The sequence below is a fragment of the Myotis davidii genome, unplaced genomic scaffold (assembly GCF_000327345.1).
Source record: "Myotis davidii unplaced genomic scaffold, ASM32734v1 scaffold1, whole genome shotgun sequence".
Lineage (NCBI taxonomy): Eukaryota > Metazoa > Chordata > Mammalia > Chiroptera > Vespertilionidae > Myotis > Myotis davidii.
This window is the reverse complement of record NW_006294681.1, coordinates 10,017,360-10,037,322: the sequence shown is the minus strand read 5'-3', so window position 1 is coordinate 10,037,322 and position 19,963 is coordinate 10,017,360.

Here is a 19,963-nt window from a genome sequence, read left to right as displayed (position 1 = left end):
ACTTCCAGCCTTCCCCACATAGGAACAAAAGGAGTTTCCTGGTCAGAGGAAAACCTCAGGCAGTAAGTCAAAGGTGCTGGCAGTTGGGTTTTGGGCTGCACATGCAAGGATGTGGTTAAGTGTTGAAGGGATATAGGCAGGATATCAGTGGTATCTGCCATTAGGTCTTAGGTATGACTCTTAATCCATTTTGCAAGACAGGAAACTTAGCAAGGAGTCGTGGAATCCTTGCCAAGTCTCAGTTTAATCCAAGAAGAGCTGGGATTAAAATCCCAGTGAGACTATGAAACAATACTTATCCAATAAAGCAGTTGTGAGGATTAACTACACATTAAATGTACCTAGCAAGTAATGAGCACTCAGTAGTAACAAGTTTTACATGTCATGCTCTCCTATGCCTGGACTTTCCAAGAGACTGGGCAGCATAGAACATAAAGGACCAGGGATGGGGGACCTTTGTCCTAATATCAGCAATACCAGCCAATAGCAATGATTTGGGCACTGCAATAAATCTACCCATTTTTTTGTGCTATAGTAAAAGAAAAGAGATAGAGAAAGTGACTGTTCCTCCTCTCCAAATAGAATTTCAGCCTAGACTGGTGTGGTTCAGTTGGTTGGGCATCATTCCATGCACCAAAAGGTTGCCAGTTTGATTCCTGGTCAGGGTGTTTCTCTCTCTCTCCCCCTCCCCCTCTCCTTCCTCTCTCTCTCTAAAAAAATCATTAAAAATATTAAAAATATAATCTTAATGATATAAGAAACTAGTAACCTTTCTTAAACTCTCATAAATAAGGAAAAATTAAAAATTCTTTTATGTGACTATTAGCATTTTTATTTCTTCCCTTCTAATCTCTCTCACATAAACATGTTTTACTTGGCTGTTATCCTAGTTTATATACACTGCTATATGCAGCATTTTAGTGTGAGTTTGAGTAATGTAGGAAAGAGACTGTCTCTATACCCCTTTGACAATCCAGTGCATTACCAAATTTTAAAAACTTTTTTGTCTGACAGATAAAAAGGGTGCCTTTGTGTAATATCTCCTTCTAGTAAGACTGAATATCTTTACATATGTTTAAGGGTTATTGTTATTTTTTTTCTTTAATAACATACATTTTTCACTGAAGTGGACAATTTTGTTTGAGTCTAGTGAGAGCTTGAGCAGAGAACCCAACTATAACATGTGGGGCTACTGATCTACAGAATTACGAGGAAATCAATTATGTTTTAAACTGCTAAGTTTGTGGTAATTCATTACACATCAATTGGGAAATGGTGAATCCATGTTTATTTTTAATCATCACAAAATATGCTGTTTCCACCTGACTTAACCTTTTGCATAAAGTTTGAGCATGTAGGTGGCTATTGTTTGTATACTATTATAAGTACTGTAGTGATGGACATGTCCAAGCACATAGCTTTACCCATTTTTTAAAATAATTTATTGTTTATTTGCTTTTATATTAAACAGGTAATACGCTACTTGTTTCAAAATTCAAATGTACAATATATTAACAGCAAAGAATTTTCTTCTCAATTGTATGCCTTGGCTATACATTTACCCGTACCCCAAACAATCAAACTATTAAATTATTTTGAATTCTTCTGGAGATATTTTATGCTTAAGTGATAGTATGTCCACTATTCTGTATCTTGCTTTTTCAGAAAACAATATGTCTTAAGGGTTGTTCTACATCAGCACTTAAAGAATATCTTCTCGCCCATGGCTTAGTTGATTAAGCCTTGTCCCATACACCAAGAGGTCACTGGTTTGATTCCCAGTGAGGGCATATGCCCAGGTTTTGGGCTCAACCCACAGTAGGAGGCGAGCAAGAGGCAGCTAATCTATGCTTCTCTGTCATTGATGTCTCTCTCTCTCTCTCTCTCTCTCTCTCTCTCAAATCAATAAAAACATTATATATTCATTCTTCTTTCATTCTTCTTCTGAGTGACTGAATAATGTTCTATCATATAAATGTACCATGATTTATTGATTGGTGGACATGTAGGGTTTTTCAGAATTTTGTTCATGGTCTTACAGGCAAGATTAAATGGGCCAAATTCCCACTAAGACAACCAGAAAAACTAAATAATTTTTTTAACGCCTGCTTGAAAATAGTAGACTACAAAGAGAGAGAGGAATTACTTGGTCAGGAGCTGAGGGGATTTGAAACCCAAGACTCTCCGCCCAGCATTTGAGGCTGCCTTTTACCTGGGAAATGAGAATGTTGAGAAGGAATTTGTGACAGCCTCGTGGAGCTAAGAGGAGTTGAGGTCCCTTCAAAGAAGGGAAGCCTTAATGACCCCCTCAACTCCAAAGAGTTGAATTCTAGGAGTAAAAATGAATCCCAGGTGTAAGCCTTCAAAAGGGACTGGTCACATTCTCTTAATTCCTGGATTTGCAATGAGATGATGATAGATTGCTAACAGCTCTTGGTGGAAGCAAAGATAAATCTCTGGAAAAGATAACCACACTTGACTTCACATTATTTTCAGAAACGATTTCACAAAGTCCCAGCTGCCAGAACAACCAAAACAAGCAACAGGCACATGAGGAGGCATGACCACCTGAATAGAAAGTAATGACAACAGAACATAGACACAGATCTGCAGCAGTCCCAGAAATTCAGAAGCCACCTTGAAAAGCCCAAGGCAATAAAGGAAGAGAACAATTTCAGTGGAGACTTGGACAGAATATTGTTTATAATCTGTTGTTCTTACTAAAAGAGCAACAGTGAATATACTCATGCAAGTGTACTTGTAGACGGACTAAGTAGATGTGGTATATGGTTCCATGATATATGTACCTACAGCCGGTAATTCCAAATGGCTCTTCAGAGATATGTCACCAGTCTGCACTCCTATGCACAGAGCATGAGAGCTTAGACTCTCAGTCTCTACCAACACGTGTGAAAAGTTTTCTATATGCTGATTTCTTGTGTTTTTTTTATTAAAGATTTTTAATGTTGACATAAATTCAGGTGCCCCCCTTTTCCCTGCCCTTTGCCCACATCCACCCACCCCCACCTCCCCTTCGTCTGTCCTTCACCAAAGGATTGTTTGTGTCCACAGGGTATGCATATATGTTCTTTAGCTAACCCCTTCACCTTCTTTACCTAGTCACCCCACCCTTGTGTTTTAATTTCTCCTGTAAAATGGTTGTTTCTGTATTTTTTCTGTTCTCATTTTTAATACATTAGATACATTCTTTATTTTAAAAGATATATAATTTCATATTATTGCCAGGCAGGATTCTCAATATATTACTTACATTGGAAAGATCTGTGAGGATTCTTCAAGCATTACAATTTTGCAATTTACAAAGGATTTTTAAAAATATTATTTATATCAGGAGTCTCTAGTTTTGGTAAGAAAAGTCTACTTTTAGTTTTCCACAAGCTGCCTATCTAAATACAACAGAGAAGTGGCTAAACACTCAAAAGTGAACTAAGATAGGGATGAGGAGGAAGCAGGAAGTCAATGTAGGCACAGTGATCATTTCAGAAATATATTTGTTCATTTAATAACCATCTAAATGTATTATGTGCTGGGCACAATAATAAATGTTGATGATACAAAGATGAGTAAGACTGTCCCCTCCCTTAGAAAACACAGGTGCAGTGGAGGAGAACGGCATGTAAAAACAAGTGAATTACAAGTGGAACTACAGACACATTAACAGAGCACAGAGGACATGGGTTTCTTCCATTTTCTGACTCAGATTTTTCAGTGCTAATGTGTTTGTCATATTCATGACACAATTTCAGAGTCACATTAGGAAAGAAAGAAAGAAAAAAGAGAACTGAATCCATTGATTGTTGGATTCAGTCAACAAATATTTGCTGAATGACTCATTCTGCTACTGCGCCAGGTGCCAGGGATGCAAAAGTGAGCAAATAGCAAGTGATAAACTTCAAAGGACAAAAAAAAAATGTCCAATTTTAAAATTCCCAGGAGCAGTAGTTCACTGCAATTCATATAGCATAGTGACCTGGAATGTATTAACATATTCCTTAGTCAGCTATTGTTGAAGGTCAGAGATCATAATATGTGTTTATACATGGGAGTAAGCACGTTAATTTTGTGGCTTTGGCCACATGATGCTAATTCCATCTTATTTTGCTAAGATGAACAAAGATGCATTAAAAAGAAGGAAATGTTGACATAAGGCAGGTGGCTCTGCTTGCCCGGCTAGTGGCCTAGCCCTTTTCAGAGTTTCCTCAGGCAAGGATGGGATGAATGTCAGTCCTCTTCAGTAATCTTCCACTCCTATCGCAGGCAGAGGGACATCTCCATGTGAGGGGCTGGGTGCATGCCGACTTAATGGTATGTGACAGCAGAGCAAAGGCTGGTTAGGAAGTCAGTGAAGAACTGTAAAAGCTTGAGGTGATGTAAATTTAGTCCTTTTATTTCTAAGGCAATAATGAGGTCCTTTGAATCTCAGAGACTAGGGAAAAGCACTTCTGGACTGTTCTTTGTTTAAATACTGATGAGGAAATATATTGGGCATTTCTCCCGCCATTCAGCCATAGACCCACAATGGCTTCTCCATCTCAGACAGCTCCCCAGGACACTTCCTGTCTACTTGGCGTCCACTCCATGCATGGGTGTGCCCCCTTGTGAGCATACACTGGGAGGTAGTTCGGGGTAGCAGCTAAGAGAATTTTCTATGGAGACAGAGTGCTACCTATCAGCTGTGTGAACTGGCAAGCTATTTAAGTGCTCTAAACCTCAGATTCCTTACCTGTAAAATGAGGGTAACCAGAGTTCTATATTCTCAAAATTGTTGAGAAAATAAGATAATCCACTTACGCTCCTAGCACTTCATTACCAGCATAAGAAAAACCTCGATAAGTGTTATCCATTATCCTCACTGCTGTTCTCTTTATTGCCATGGCCCTAGCCCGAGCAAGCTTCCTTTTTATTTCTCTGCAGCACATCTGCGACCAGTTAGTTAATGAGGTTTCCATGACATGCCAATGGCTCTGGGATAAAGAAGGGAATAAAAGCTGCTATTTAATATGGAGACTCTCAGAAGTAATAGGCCCGAGGGTATTTCTGGGGTCCCTTTCAGGGACCTTCTTGCATGCCTATAGGACTGCCTTTCATGTCAGAAGACATTTTCCCACACACCAAAAAAAAAAATGCCCTTGAACTTATCTGGACTCCTTTGAGTCCAGGCTCAGAGATCAGCCTGTCATCCTGGGGTCCATTTCCTTTTCCAGCACCAACTCCCTCTTAGGGTTATTGACAGTAGAAATCTGCACTCCCTTCAAAGAATTTTTATCCTTCTCAGGGCATCACCTAACCTTGGAATGGAAGCCCACATCTCCATCCCTTTCCCAATCTTATTCTAGGTTTTGTTCTCTTTCCTTTGTGAAGAGGATAACTAAACTCTTGACTCAGTTCTCTACTCAGGCTCACATGAGTGATAACCCACAATAATAATAATAATAACAACAACAACAACAATTCATTGTTCTCTTGTTCTCCTTGCTCCACTGCCTCTAAAATAATCTTTCTAATATATTCTTCACTTCCTTTTTAAAGCCATTGCTCCCCAGCAAACACACCACACACACACACACACACACACACACACACACACACACACACATGTTGGGAAAAAATGTTTTACTAGCCTAAGAGGCTCTTTATATGTGCGGATCTTTCCTCCTGAGATGCCCTTTCCCCCTTTGTTTTCTCAGAAAGGCCCATTCGACCTTCATGGTCCTGCTCCAAGCTGACTTCTCTGTGGGTTCTGGCCTGGCTTGCACCCCATATCAGCACACATCGGCCAGGCTCCTCCTTCAGACGCCCATGGCACTCCGCACATGGCCCCATCAAGTTACAACCCAAAATGATCGGCTTCCAGGTCTGTGTCCCCCCGCCCCCCCCTTTGAAAGGGAGCTCCATAACAGCAAGGTCTCTATCACAGGAGTGGCCAGTGAAATAACTAATACTTACCTTGCATTTTCCCGGGTTCCTTTTCATTTTTCTTTTTCCTCTTTTTTTTATGATCATTCCTATAAATCTATGAGACAAGTAGGACAATTATTATGGGATCTCCACTTTATACATGAAAAAAGGAGGTTCTGGCAGCTAGATGGCCAGTCCATAGTTGCCTGAGTGAGAGAAGGGGGAAGTAAACTCAGACTGAGCTCTTTGGATTTTAATTCCAATACTCCCTTTAACTTCTTTATACTGCATCCTTTTTAAAAAAAATGTTTTTTAATTGATTTTTAGAAAGAGAGGAAGGAAGAGGGATAGAAAGATAGAAAAATCAATGGAGAGGAACATCATCGACTGGCTGCCTCTTGCACACCCCCTACTGGGATCGAGCCCCCAACCAGGGCATGTGCCCTCACTGGGAATCAAACCATGACCTCCTGGCTCATGGGTCAACACTCAACCACTGGTAGCAAGAGGATAAGATCTCAAGGAAGACGGGAGACATAAAGCCAAGGAAGACGGAGGGGAGATGGCCACACAGAGAGAAACCACAGCTGCAGAATGACTAGGACTCAGGTAAAGCCATTGGGTATAATGAGAACGCTGGGCACACTGTTGACTGACTTTTAGATGAAAGGAAGAGGCTCTTTGATTAAAATCAGGTGGATGGGAATGGGGGTAAAAAACAAAAACGCCAGATTCCACTTAAAATCTGGTCTCAAGCACCACCTCACAGAGCCATCCCTTTCAGCAGCCCTCGCTCTAAGTGGCGATGGATAATTTCATAAACGTCTGGAACAGCTGCTAAGAGTCCTTTTTAAAGCTGAAAGCAAAACAAACAAGCGTGAAGTTTTACAGAGCCGAGAATAAGCGCCAGAGAGAATGAGAGCAGCGGAAATAGTTACTGGGATGGAGACAGAGATCACAATGTACCTTGTTTCAAACCCCACAAGCGTTGTCACCTCACCCACTTGCGAGTCCTGCGGGCAGTCTGAGCTCCGCTGAAGGGGGTGGCGGGGGGGACGCCAGGACGGGCAGCCTCAGAGCTATTTCCGTCTTAAGGCCAACATCCACGGAGGCCTTGAGTTCCGTCATCGAAACTGTCTGGACTTTAGGCCCCTTATGCCAAATGCGGTTTCCAGAAAAAGGATCCGTCGCATATTTGGAAGCCATCAGCCTAAAGTCGTCTCGTCACTTCTGTGCCCAAGATCTTTTCATTGGTGAAGAGTATATTATTGTGCTTAATTATGGGCTTTGAGGAGATGGCATAGGGCAGCGGAAAAGCATGAGCTCGGAGTCAGAGTCCTGGGTCTGAATCATGGCTCTGCCCTCACCAGCTGTGGGGCACTGGCTGGCGGGCCTGGTCTCCTTGTACATGACCGACAATTACCTCGCAATGTTACCTGTGTTCTAGGGCAGCTGTTAGGATTAGATTTCTAATGCATGTCAAGAATCTGACATTGTTCTTCTACTCAGATATTTAATAATCAGTAGTTAGTATTTAAAAAGTGACTTTTATCACAATAACTTTTGGCAAATGAGATTTCATTTTTTATTTCAGAAGTAGTATATGCACAGTATGTTTATACATACATGTGTATATATTTTTTCCTTTTTCTTATAAATACTACTGCTTATATTAAGTTTCTGTTTCCTGGTGGAACTTGCTGTGATTCAAAGATACTTCCCTAAGCTCACCTTTCCTAGGAAATTTTTAGATGGAGCCTTACTGGTACCTTATGGATACCGAGTTTCATCACCTTAAGAATTTGTTCTTTTTAAATACTTTTCATTTATTTTGTAATCATCTATTCTATGATTGATTCTACTTTTGTTAAGGAAGGAATGGTCCAGAAAATGGGTAAGATCAGAAGCCTTTTTCTCTATTGCACAGTTACTCATTGCCTATGACTTGACATGTCATCCCAAGAATGTGGTTAATATTGGACCTATGTACTTTACAAAGGTTTTGTGTCTTTTTCGCTGGAAAAGAAAATTCAGATAATGAGCAGGAAAGGATTTTATAAATTAAACAAGATATGTAAATTCAATGTATGACAATTTTTGCTGTAGACCTTTCTGCAACATATGAGAATGTTCTTTGTGCTATGGCCACCTGCCTAATGCTGTTGACTGGCTGGGGTTTGATGCCTGGGAGTCACCTTGAGGTGACTTGGAGCCTCTTTCTGCCACCGGATGTTAGGAGATTGGGCAACTTTCTTGAGTAATTGTCTCCTCTGACTCATGTTCCTTGCAGTCCCCATAATAACCTGTGCACTAACCAGGGTGAGCAAGGAATTTCCTCCGAGTCACTTAAGGCATAGCCCCAAACTTTTAGCTTAGTCTTTTTTATACCTCTTCCAGTACTACGTACCTGAGTAGCCACAGAACAAATCTGCGCTTCTCTGAATTCAGGTTTGCTTAAATGTATTTTAAGCAGATACTCTGGGGAAAGCACAGAGTCCCCACCCCTCTAGTCAGAGTATGTTCAAGGATATCCATGTCTTCTTAGAGGCCTATTGGGGATGGAAGAACATAGTTAATATAGTGAGTGCCAACAAGTGGTCAAGAGATACCTTTTAAGTGTATGTGGCTAACTTTCTGTTTCTGGTTTCCCCCTTCTTTTTCCTTTACTATATTCCTTTTTAATTAGTAGACCCACCATGGAATTCCCTCATAAGTCATTAGCTTCATTAGAAGTATTCAGAATGCAACAGTCTAGGTCACAGATTCTCATTCCTTGCTGTGCATTGTAATTACCTGGAGAGCTAAAGGAAACTGATGCCTGGGTCCCCATTGAATTAATATCTCTGGGGGGTAGGCCTTAGGCCTGGTAATTTTATTGTTATTTCTTTTTTTTCCTTTCTTTTTTTCTGGGCCTGGTAATTTAAAAATGTTACCAAAATGATTTGAATGTTCATCTAGCTTACACTGGTTGAAAATACTTGGGAAGCAAAGATATGACCAAACTGTTCTAAAAATAAAATGGAAAAAGGAGTTATTCCTCAAAGAGCTGCAATCACGTGATTTGGCCATGCTTGCTTGGGTTCTACCAAGTAAATAGCAAGTATTTTTTGAGAACCACAGAAAGAAGGGTTGGTAATGCCCAGGCAAAGTTTCTAGGTGAGTTTCAAAGACAAGGTGAATGATAATGAAACACTGTTAGTGCTAGTATTGTTTGGAAGCATACTCTGAGTCATGAGCTACACTCAACACTTTTACATACATCGCATCATTTAGTCTTCTCAATAATAACTCTATGAGGCATTATTATTCCCAGTTTACAAATGAAGACATAGAGGCATCAAGTGATTGCTTAAATAGCTCAAGATCTGACCACTAATTAGAGGTAGAGTCAAGAGATTTGAATCCAGGCAGCTGGATTACAGTCTTCCTTTTGATCATCATATGATCATCTACAATAATAGATTAAGATGAATATACAAAAACTTCCTGGAGCATTGGCTCTCAACCTTGGCTGCATACTCGAATCACTGAGAGAGCTTTGTAAAAAGTTCTCTGCTCAGGTAACAGCTTAGACCCATTTAATCCATATCTCTCAAGAACAGGACCCAGACATCAGTATGTTTCAAAGTGCAATAGGTGAATCCCATGTACAGACAAGATTGAAAATTACTGGATTAAAGCAAAGCAAATGCTACAAGTGAGAGTTATCAGGGAAAGCTTGATAGGTAATATGTTACCTGAACTTGGCATGAGATAGAATATTGGCCTCCCCCCACTAAAGATGTTCATATCCTATTTTCTGGGACCTCAGAATATGTTGCTTTATATGACAAGGAGGAAATAGGTGTTCAGATGGAATTAAGGTTGTTAGTCAGCTGATATTAAAATGGGAATTAGCTTGGATTATCCAGGTGGACTCAGTGAAGTCACATGGATCCTTAACGGTGGAAGAAGGAGGCTGAAGAAGGAGAAACAGAAAGATGGCAGCCTGAAAAGCATGTGACCCACTGTCACTGGAAATGGAGAATGCTTAAGGACTGTAGGTGGCCTCTAGAAACTGGAAAAGACAGGAAACAAGTTCTATCCCAGAGCATCTTGAATGAGCACAGCCCTTGCCAACACCTTGAGTTTAGCCCAGTGAGACTCATTTTGGACTTCTGTCCTCCAGAACTATCAGAAATAAATGTGTATTGTTTCAATCACTGTTCAGGCTGGTTTGTTTCAGCAGCAATAGAAGCTTAACATAGTGCCTTAAAAAGGAAGGATTTGGAGAAATGTGCAATAAAAGTGGAAAATACCCATTTAAACTGCAGGTTAGATTTTCTGTTTATAATAATCTATGTACTGAGCACCTTACATCTCTGCCCTATGCAATGCCTCTACCGTGTAGGCATCCGCAGCTTGAAGTTGAGCCAGGATTCAGTCTTGAGCCTTCGGAACTCTTGATTCAATGCTCATTCCAGTTACCATCCCGGGTGCTTTTCCTCAAGTCCATTTGGAGCTCTGGTGATTTTTCTGTTCTTCCTTGAGCAAAAGACAAGGATGTCTCAGGGGACCTCATGGTAGAATGAAAAAGGATTTTCATACATGCTGCTTAGAGGAACAAATTACTGCTAATTACTTGGCTTTTTAAAGAAGATTGATCTAATAGTTGCATACAAGAAGGATTGAATTAAATGAAGCTGGGAGCAGGCAGATCAGTCAAGGAGTTGGACCAACAACTTAGGCTCCTGAGGGCTTGGATTCTAAAGGGCAGTGTCGGTGGTGGTAGTGGAGGTGAAGAGGAGAGGATGAATCCAGGAAACCTGGTGAAGAAAATCAACCCAGGGGAAACCATCCTACTTGAGAAGGAAACGCAGAGTCAAAGACAACTGCAGGTTTTCAGGTGTGGCAGGCTTAAAAGGTGATCCGAGATGTCCCCAACTGAATTGAGAATGCTAACACAGGGGAACAAATTTAGGGAGTGGGATGGATAGAGCGGTGGCCTGTAATAAAGAACTTAATTGGTCTTTGTTTCACTGTAAATCCTTGAACTATCCCAAGTGATAAAGAATATCTTTTTTATGCTAATGAAATGATTTATGAGAGCCCTGTAGATAATTTTAGCCTGGGGGTTGGTCATGGGAAAAACCAACCGTGTTGACTGAAGTTTTGGGAGTTTGAGCTGTCTTAACTTCTCAGGCATGGAAGAGGACTAGAAATTGAGTTCAATCAGTCAGGCTCATGTAATGAAATCCCCATAAAAACTCTGAACAGAGGAGCTTCCTGGTTGGTAAACACATTATTGATGTGCTTGGAGGGTGATGCATCTAATTCCACATGGAACGGGCATGGAAGCTCCATATTCAGGACCCTCCCAAGTCTTGCCCCTAAAAGTATCCTTTATAATAAGCAGTAAATAAGTATAGCACTTTCCTGAGTTCTAAGAATCATTCTAGTAAATGATCAAACCTGAGGATGTTGTGAGAACGCCTTTTATTATAGCCCATCTATCAGAGTATGGGTGGCCTGGGAACCCCTGAAACTTATGGTTGACAGCTGGCCTCTGAAGAGGGCAGTCTTGTGGAGGGAGGACTTTGTTCTTCCCTTATGAGGTCTGTGCTAATTCTGGCTAGTGAGTATGAGAATTGAATTTCTGTTCATCCACTGGTGAACAATAGGTGGACACTAATATGACATAAATATCTGTGGGCAAGACTCAGAACTTTGTGAGTTTCCCCTCAACACAAGGGTAAAAAGAAAATGCAGAGAATCTGACATAAAACTTTAAAATATATTAGGGGTTTTAAAGACAAAATGGGGCTCAAATTCTGTCTCTGTTACTTGCTAGGAAATCATGAGTATGTAACCTGTTCTCTTTTGTCCACAGCCCTTTATCTGTAAAATGGGAATATTAAGGCCCAATTCATAAAGCTGTTAAGAGAATGAACATTACAAAGGTAAGATCCTGGCACATGATAGATGCTCAATGAATTTTATTTTTTGCTGTCCTTTAAGATTAAGTCCAGCTGGAATGGTTATTTCTGAGAGAGATTTTCTTTTATTCTGATTCATCACAAGGAAGTCAGCAGGATTGATGTGGCTTCACTGAAGACTCCACAAACTCTCTGACTTTGGGGAGATATGCTGACTCAGCCTCTCAAACAATAGAAGTTTTGTCTTATAGAGGGTCTGAGTGTAATTGAACCTTCAGGATCTCCACTATGTATGTGATGGGAGAGGCTTCCTACCTTGCCTGCAACTGCTTGGAGCCCCATTGGTCACAAACCTTCCAAGCGGCAGGTGCCCTGTGTCCAGACTCCACTCAGCACCATTGTCACAGGCACACAGTGCCTTTTCCAGGGAGTCCCAGCAAGTCCGGGGCCCCGTCTGGAAGCCAGGTCTGTGGATACCTCCTTGTTTCTTTCATTGCCTCATCCAGACTCGCCTCTCTTCCGTTTTGTGCTGAAGTGGTCACTGCTCTGAACCCATTAACCAGCACAGTTTTCTGGAGGGATGCCCCTTTGTCATTTTCCACAAACCAATCACACAAATGACGGAGAACAGCCCTTGTGTGAATTTCTCTCTTGTGAAGGAACAGTGTGAAAAAAACCCACGTTTACTATGCCAAGTTCTGGGATAGAAACATGGAGTACCCAAAAAGGCTTCTGAGGTTTTGTTCTTTTGATTATGCAGTCAGGCAGTCTGAGTCCCAAAGCACTCACACTATTTAGGAGAAGAAACAGGATTGAAAACCAGGTGGGTCTCACTCCAGAGCCTTTAACGAAGGTTTATTGACCCACGTGGGCCTGCTTCTGAGAAAGCCAGCTACTTACTTCTAGGTGGAAACTGCTCTTATTTTCTTTTTATTCCCAGAGTCCATCAAATTTTATTTTTTTCTAGAAACTTTATTATGCTATTTTTTAAATGTGGCGTAGTCAACACAGCCAGTTTTAAGTAATGAGGAAAAAAATATATGGTGCCAGTTATACCCAAGTGTGAGGCTGCTGGTTTTAATTTTTTTCTTATATTCAGTCTCAACCTCATAGTTTGGGTTTAAACAGAAATTTATTCTGGAGGCTTTGGCAGAGCTTGTTTCTTTTGCCACCTCCTCTTAGCAGGCATATCCTGGATGCACTCCTCGCCACTGGTGTTTAATGGAAGGGTAAAAGCCGATCCTTGAGAGTGGCACCATCTCCTGGCTGGAGGGAAACATCTGATCCAGACCCAACAGAAAGCAGATGCAGTTTCCCATGGCTCTTGGCTTCCACTGATGGATTTCTGTTTTTCAGAACTGTGACTTTTTCTCTCTTGACTCTTGCTGTTATCCTACTTGAGGAGTGATGTTTGGAAGCTCAAGGTTAATTCCAAATCTGTGATCAGGACAGATCATTGTAGGATGAATAATTTGGGATATCTGAGACTATATCAGGCAAATATTGCACCCATTTCAAGCAGCAGCAGATGATAAGAGACCCCACAAAAGAATGGGGGAAGTCAGTTGCTATGGCTGTTAAGATTTAGTAAATGGTCATGAGATAATAAGTTGATCAGAGAGTGTCAGTTACTTGGGTTTGGGGGATTCAATGAGATGATGTTTATAATGACCTAAGTAGGGCTGTGTGTCTAGCAAGTTCTCAATAAACGGCATTTACTCTGAGTACCAGGGTCAATGTATAAACAGTGGCAAATCTGAGGGTCAGTTAGTAACTTCCTGGCTTTGGCTTTATGGAACATGGTTTTCTAAGAACTCAAATGGCTCTAGAATCTGGGGCTAACAGGAAAACATATAATAAATGATAGTGATTATTCTTTTTGCTGTTGCTATTATTACCATGAGTATTAGCATCAAGGGAGACACATAAACAGTCAGGTGATAATTGCAATGATAGATACGAGCACATTGTGATTAAATCACCCGAAGAGGAGAAAGCTAGTTGTTCCCTGGTTTCATCAAGAGAATCACAAAGTTACACAAGAGTCTTAGTAAGACTGAGGAGCCCTGAGTTCTTCTACCAGCTGTGAAATTTAATCTCTCCCAGCCTCATTTGGATCCTCAAGGATTAGATACAATATTTCCCAAAATTGCCCAATAAGAGCTCTAGCACCCTGATCCATGATATCAAAAGCATATTAAGAGGGTGCAGGCATATGCATTTTGAATAAACATTCCAAGTGATGCTTATAAGAAATAGTTAGAACAACTTATAAAGGCCCACTGGCTCTAAAATTCCAAGTAGGAGTTTCTATTAAAGAAACCATTCTGCCTGGTCTCAATTTCAAAGTGAGAGCTATTAAGACCTGCAATTGGGTTCCATTGGCTGTGTATGTGGTGAGGAATCACTAAAGCAATAAAACTATTTTTAAATGCTTAAATCCAAGCTCATCACTCCCAGTGATTTAGGAATGGCTGGGCCAAGCCAGGAGGGATGAACAGATGACCTCATGTTGTCTCTCAGAAACCTACAAGTCCACAAGAATGACATAGCTTTTATGCATGATCTTCCCAGTTTACCTCCGCTTGTCTGAAGTCAATGAGTCATGAAAAACCAAAATTGCTATAGAAATGTCAGTTTGGAAGACGTCTTTGTTTTAGTTAGAAGAATATTTGTGGAAATATGACTTAAGCTTTTGTGTCTCTAAAGATGAGGTGGATTTCCCTGGGAAAAGACTTATGAAAACCCAAGGAAATGAAAGACTTATGTTGTAGTAAATACTTGGAAAAAGATAGGAATCCTGATCCATTAGTCATAACCGAATACCCAGAGATTGTCCTCCTCCTCTGGTGACTCTTCTGGAAAGATTAATGGTTATTTAATGTGACTGTTCCTTTCCCCCCTGGGCTCCCACCTCCAGTCTGAGGGGCCTGTTTACCTCATGGCTGACCCGTTTTAATAGTCAGCTCTTCTGGGTCCATTGTCTCCAGCCTCAAATTCATTCTCTACTTTCCTGCCAGAATAATCTTCTTGAAATGTTGCTTTGCAAACATCAATTTCTTTAAACCTCAATGGCTGCTATTGTGTTTATAGGTAAATAGAAAATTAAAGAGTCTTAGGTGGTAAGGACCTCACAGTCATCACAGTGACCTCCTCAAATCCAAACATCTCTGTCTGGTATTCAAGGACCTCTTGTCTACTCCACATATTAGTCAGGACTCTTGTTGAGGAATGACAGAAACTGGGTTGGATGAGAAAGGGAAGTCAGTGGTTCCTAAAACAAAATAACAGGAAGAAAAGATGTGGCTGGAACCAAAGGCTTGAATATCAGCAGGATTCTTCCTCCTAGTTTGCTCTGCTAGCTCCCTTTCTCTGTGGCCTCTGGCAGCTTTAGCTTTACACTTTCATAGCTTTTCATTGGACAGGAAACAATTCTAAGTAATTCCAGTGCACAGATCCTAAGAAAGGTGTCTTGTTGAATGACTTGGGATAGCGATGGTGAGGGATTGCAGCGAGGAGAAAGAGAGGCAATGGGGTGTGGTGGGAGAGGGCAGTTCCCTAAAAGAAGGAGCTGCTTACCAGACTAAAACGAAGAGTTCTGGGTAGACAAAGCAATTAGTCTTTCTATTGCAACCCACAGTGTGTTCATAATAAGTTTCTGTGAGCTTATTTTATATTACTCTTTGAATTTTTATATACTAGTAAGCTGAGTCTATACAATGTTTTCTTAACAAGTGATGTACATTTTAGCCTCTCTGGCTTTTCCCATGCAATTCTTTATGTATAAAATATCCTGCCTATTTCTTTCTGGCTACATGTGTCTACAAGACCCAGCTAAACTTACTGCTTCTTGGCTTGCCTGAGGCTTCAGATATGATATTTGATGACTGTGCCATGTTTATACAATTCCATTGGCACTAAGTATATACTATACCATATGGTATTAGCAATTACTCTTTCATGTGTGAATCATGTCTCCCCAATTAGATTATAACCAATTTCAAAACAGATGTATTTAAACTCCGTTATGGAGATGATTGTTGCAGGCTATTATGACTGTTAAATCCCTGCTTTATAGTTTCCTAGATTTGAGGAGTGAAAAATTTGGAAAATATTAGCAAGAAAGGCAAAGAATTGTAGTTGTACTCAATATCAGCAATCATAACTACACTAATTATAGCCACTGCTGTAAACTTCCGTCAGGGGAAGAGAGTAGTAAAAGTTTATCCTTCACATTGAGTTTGAGCATCAGTTTAGGGAACATTTCCAAAGGTGCTAAGTGTTTAGAAAAGAGCTGCTTCCAGGGTTATCAACCTCTGCATTGGTAAGAGAGTGCAGAATTCTCTGTTCTTAGAACTCTCCCTTTCTCTCACACTCAGCTTTATACCTTAACATAAACACCAACGTGTTGGACAGGGGTGGTTTCACAAATAGCACATGGAAACAACCTAAGATTATGCTCCTGAGAGTAGTAATGGTTTGCCACTATATCTCTTACTTAAAACTGGGTATAAAGTGCTTTGAATTAAGTGATCTGAGCACTCAAAAGTATTTTTTTACTGAACTAACAAATTAGATTTTAAACATAAATAAAATACTGAAGATGGTCTATTGAATAAGATGCTTGATGGAATAGGTAGAATAGAAAAGCATGGTTATATAAATCAAAACTTCATAGAATATTTTTCATGACTGCTCTAGCATAAGGATTTCAAAATGATTTCTTGGTCTGAATGTTTGAGTCCATTATACTAGCTCACCAGAAATACTTTACAACACGTGGAGGTTTCTGGATGGACAAGAGGAGACAGTGGGTCTGGACTCATGAGGACAGTTTTAACTCCCATGGAATCTTTCACATCGAGTCTTTAAGCAACACAGTTGCCTGAGTTCTGGCTTCTTCCTGGGAAGAATGTATAGAATTGGAGGATGTGGGGAGCTAGAATTAGTGATATTCTCAAAAATTATGACAGAAAACAAACACAAAAACTAAATTCAAATTCAAAACATCTGACCCAGGGGAACAAAAGCATTCATCTGGGAGGGGATTATAAAAGTGCTGTTTTTAAGTAATGGTGAACACTCACTGCAGCCAGGGAAAGGGAACAAGAGTGGGGAATGTCCATTCTTTTGACAAGGGACAGGATTAAGTGCTGGACTCACAACTGTATCGGGGAAAGGGTAGGAGAACTGAAAGAGCCACACGCTTCAGGGACACAGGCATGCCAAAGAGCCTTAATCAGAACAGAGACTACACCTCCCTCCCCCACCATGAAGCTAAGAAGCTTCAAATGGCAACTAACAGAAAAACACTGCAAGACGAGGAATGGGAGAACAGGAATGTGCAATGAGGACCTCTTGGAGGCACAGCTCAAGGGGAAGACCTAAAACTCAGAATCAAACAAGCATTGATCTAATACACATCCACCACCCTAGACACAAGCTATAGGAATTTTAAACCTATGAGATCTGAGTATAATTATAGCAAAAACAACAAAACAACAACCAGTTCAATTACTAACTGAATTAATGCAAAGCCTTCCATTACAATTCTAGCAGAAGGTAAGGCATGCCCATATCCAGGTATAAAAACTGTATACCTTAGATTCCACTGGTTTACACAATATGTTTCCTTTTAACCAAATATTAGGAGGCATACAAAAAGCAAGAAAAACAAACATGCTTCTAAGTGACAGAGTAATGATCAGAAATAATATTAAGATTTATTATAAATGGCAGTAATTAAGACATTGTGGTACAGGTAAAAGGATAAATTTGTAACTAAATGGAACAGAATAGAGTCCTGAAATATACCCACACAAATATAATCAACTGATTTTTGACAAAGATTCAAAGGCTATTCAATGGAGAAATCCTAGTCTTTTCAACAAATCATATTGGAACAACTGGATAACCATATATTTTTTTTAAAGGGACTTAAATACATATCTCACATCTTATATAAAAATTAATTCTGTCATCTGATGTAAGAAGGGCTATCACCTATGTGATATTCTTCCCCCATAACATCAGTCTATTCATGAGAAACATCAGACAAACTGCTTTGGGGCATATTTTATAAAATAGCTCACTATGGGGACTTCATACTGTTTTTTCAATGATTCTAAAACAATTTCAAAATTAAAAGTTCAAAAAGAGAAAAACTGACATGAACTTATGTATTATATCTCCCTTGGAAGAGAAGCTTGAAATAGACCTAACCCAAAGGAGTAGCCGGGTAAGCCAAACAAATTAGCAATTTCATGATTTATACTTGATATCATTAACCTTTAAACTTCTCTTCTGAAACTTAACTGATGTCTGTAGGCCACTTCATTATCCATAAACTAGAGGCCTGGTGCACAAAATTCGAGAATGGGTAGGGTCCCTAGGCCTGGCCAGAGATCAGGGCCAATCAGGTTCCCCGCCTCCCAGCCTTTCTGCCTCCTCCTTGCCTTGCCACCCACATGCCGCCACCACGCTGGTCACCCACCATGTTCCATACCACCCCCTGGTGGTCAGCGCACATCATAGCAGGCGATCAAACTCTCGGTCTCCCAGTCAAACTCCTGAGGGGACACTTTGCATATTAGCCTTTTATATATATAGATAGGAATTTTGGTGGGGAAATAGATGCTTCTGAAAGCAGAGTGTAGGCTGTTCACACCTGTCCAGATAATACCTGTAACATGTATTCTCCACAATTTTTTTCCACTTCAAGTATTGCATGGTTGGGACTCAGATTCTCCAGGTTTGAGTTCTTGACTTCCCCTGTGCTTTTTATTTCCCTAGGTTTGTGGATTTGTGTAGTATCTACCTGGATCTGCTCTTTGTCAAAGAGCCATAACTGATCTGATTTTACAAAGGCAGGGCTGCTCTGGCCACATTAAATTCTAAGTCATGGTAAAGTGAGAGAAAAGAACACAGACTGGGAAAGGATGGGAGACAGCGGACCCTGTTCATAATATCCCATTCTTGGGACCTGCAACTGATAAAGACATCACTGGCCATGTCTTTATGCCAATGTAGGACAACCAGGATTTTTCTCCTGGGAATTTGGAATTTTGAACTAAAAGCTACAGAAATGGAAGATCAGAAAATAGTGTAGGAACTTCAGCCCACGATGTTGCCAGAGTTATCTTAATTCTGCCATTTGTGAGGCTTGGACACAACCTGTATTCGTTTCCAGTGGCTGTTGTAGCAAATTACCACAAACTGGGTGGCTTACCACAACAGAAATTAATTCTCTCCTAGAACTGGAGGCCAGAAGTCCAAAGCCAAGATGTCAGCAAGGTTCCAGGGGAGACTCTTTTTTTCGCCTCCCCTAGCTCCCTTGTCTCATGGCTACATCACTCCCATCTCTGCCTCTACCTTTACATCATCTTCTCTTCTGCCTGTCCCCTCTATGTGTCTCTTGTAAAGATACTTGTCATTGGATTTAGGGCCCATCTAAAATCCAGGATATCATCATCTCAAAATACTTAATTTAATCACAGCTACAAAGATCCTTTTTCTAAATAAGAGAACATTTACAGGTTCTGGGGATTATGAAGTGAACTGATTTGGGAAGGGACACCATTCTGCCCAATACACCACCCTTACAATTCATGTTTTCTTAAACTAGGTAGTGTCAGGTTTTATAACTTATATAGTTGGCCTCTCAATGCTAGTGTCAGCAGTTATAAGTGGTTTGCGCCATCTGTATGCTAAGCTTGACTTCAGAAGTTCTCCAATGTTTATTGTGTTTTTTCTACATTTAGCTAAGTTCTTATCTGTTTCTTATATGCTGTTTTTTAAAAAATTATCTTTATCGTTGAAAGTATTACATATGTTTCCCCCGCCTTTCTTCCCCATTGATCCCCTCCACCCCTCACCCACTCCTCTCAGGCCTTCAGCACACTATTGTCTGTGTCCATGGGCTATGCATATTTGCATTCAAGGTCTTTGGTTGATTAGCTCCCACCCACCCATCCTCCCCCATCTTCCCTCTGAGAATCCACACTCTGATCTATACTTCCATGAAAGTTCTCCAGTTTTAATGTAAGAAGAAGTGTTTTGGGAATTTGTTACACATGCAGGTTTCTGCCCTTCTCCCCAAAATTTGCCAATAAATTGGCCCAGAAATCTGC